The following is a 2,420-nucleotide window of genomic DNA, read 5'->3' on the forward strand; positions in this document are numbered from 1 at the left end:
GGGTCAGAAGAATGCCAGAAACAGCTTTCCCTGCCAGCCACCAGGACCTTGCTTCAAGTGCGACCAGGAAGGGCACTAGGCTAAACATTGCTCTCAGCCCTGACCACCCAGTAAGCCTTGCCTAGAGTGTGGTCAGCAGGACCATTGGATAAGCGACTGCCCCTCGGTGCCTAGCCGTGGAGGGACCGTTCCTCCAAACCCCCACCCACAGTTGGCACTGCTGGGTCTAGCAACCAATGGAGACTGACAGAGCCTGGACTCAATGACCCCGGTAATCCTCACTGAGCCAAAGGTGACAATCAAGGTAGTGGGCAAGCCAGTCTCTTTCCTGGTGGACACGGGGGGCTACCTTCTCAGTTCTGCCTTCCTTCTTGGGCCCAACTTCTCCTTCCCCAGTCACAGTTACAGGAATAGACGGCAAAACTTCAAAACCCCTAATAATTCCCCCTTTGTTCTTGGACATAGGGGGCTCCCCTCTTTCCCACTCCTTCCTAGTAATGCCTTCATACCCTGTGCCCTTACTGGGTAGAGATCTGCTTTCTATGCTGGGATTCAGCCTTCAGTGGAAGCGCCAGCTACCCACCTCTGCTTCCCCAGCTCCTTTTTTGTTAACACTCTCTGCCACCACTCCCCTGCCCACACCCTCTTTGACTCCACTGCAACACTGGGTAAACCCGGAAATATGGGCCACTTCATGGCCCATCATTGCTATGCATCATCAACCCATTCTTATCCACCTTAAAGACCCCTCCACCTTCCCACCTGTCCCCAGTTCCCAATTTCGCTCACCCACCGTAAAGGCCTAAAACCTGTCATTCAGCGCCTGCTTGCTAATCGGCTTCTTATACCCATCCACTCTCCCTGCAGCACCCCTATCTTGCCTGTTAGAAAAGAAGATGGTTCCTATCGCTTAGTGCAGGATTTACGTCTTATCAACAAAGCCGTAGACCCCATTCACCCCATAGTCCCTCACCCCTACACCCTTCTGTCCCGTATTCCCCCTACTACTACCCACTTTTCCGTACTTGACACTGGTACTGCCTCCCAATATTCTTGGAGCATCCTCCCCCAGGGGTTCCGAGATTCACTCCATATTTTTGGCAAAGCACTGGCCACAGATTTGTTAAACTATCCCCTCTCACCGTCTACCTTGCTGCAATATGTAGATGATTCGCGGTTGTGTAATCCATCTGAGGCCAGTTTGCTAGAACACACAGCCCAGCTTTTAAACTTTTTAGCTTTGAAAGGCTATAGGGTGTCACGCGCCAAAGCCCAGCTCTCTTACACATCTGTCACCTACCTGGGCTTGCACCTTATCCCACCATCCAGGAGCTCACAGCTGACTGTCACCTGGTGGTAGAGGGACTCCAAGCACCCCAAACTGCATACCAAATACTTTCCTTCTTAGGCTTTGAGGATTGTTCAGACACTGGATCCCACACTTTTCCCTGCTTGCTAAGCCTCAGTAAGAAGTTGCTAGAACCACCCCTACCGGCCCCCTAGATCCTCCCCAGTCAGTTAAGATCGCTTTTGACAAGCTTTGAAAAACCCTCCTCCAGTCTCCACCTTTACATTTACCAAGCCCTGAAAAGCCTTTATTCCTTTACACTGATGAAAGACAGGTGTAGCGGTCGGGGTCCTCACTCAACCCTGGGGACCCACCCACTCGCCAGCGAATCTATCCAAACAGTTAGATATGACAATCAGGATGGTAACCGGGCCTCCGTGCCCTAGCAGCCGCAGCCGATCTCACAAAGGAAGCTTTCACACTGACTTCAGGAGAGCCTATTCCAACTTTATCTACTCACAGGTTACAGGACCTTCTTTCACCCCGCACCCTGTCTTTACTCTCTCCCAGCTGCATGCAAGAAACCCATCTTTTGTTTATTGAAAACCCTGACATATGTCTGCATTAGTCTCCCTCCTTAAACCCACCAACGCTCCTGCCTCTGGAAATGTTGGTACCTGACACTCACTCCTGCCCACAAGTGATTGAGGAATTAATGTTGCCTCATCCTGGACTTTCAGATCAACCCTATTCTAACTCTGATCTAACTTTATTTGTTGATGGCAGCTCTGTTGTTGACACGCAAGGACAGCAGTGGGCTGCCTACACTGTAGTCTCACTCTACTGGGTTTGGGAAGTCCAGCGCCTCCTGGATGGCACCACCTCCCCAAAGCAGAGCTCATTGCTTTTAACTTGGGCACTCCATTTGGCTAAGGGAAAGACAGTTCATATTTTTTACGGATTCTAAATATTCTTTCCTTATTGCTCACTGTCACGCCAGTATCTGGAAAGAAAGGGGATTCCTTACCACTAAAGGGTCTTCCATTGTGAATGGTAAATTGGTAACTAATATTTTACAGGCCCTTCAGCTGCCAGCTAAAGTGGCTATCATTCACTGCAGGGAGCACCAGAC

The 2,420-nt window shown here is 50.4% G+C and overlaps 1 pseudogene; it reads right to left on the bottom strand.

Annotated features, from left to right (window-relative positions):
- Positions 1 to 2,420, bottom strand: part of LOC115868196 — a 67,742-nt pseudogene that overhangs the window by 4,282 nt on the left and 61,040 nt on the right.

This window comes from Echinops telfairi, unplaced genomic scaffold, assembly GCF_000313985.2.
Source record: "Echinops telfairi isolate 266 unplaced genomic scaffold, ASM31398v2 ScPeMD7_8;HRSCAF=38, whole genome shotgun sequence".
NCBI classification, from domain to species: domain Eukaryota; kingdom Metazoa; phylum Chordata; class Mammalia; order Afrosoricida; family Tenrecidae; genus Echinops; species Echinops telfairi.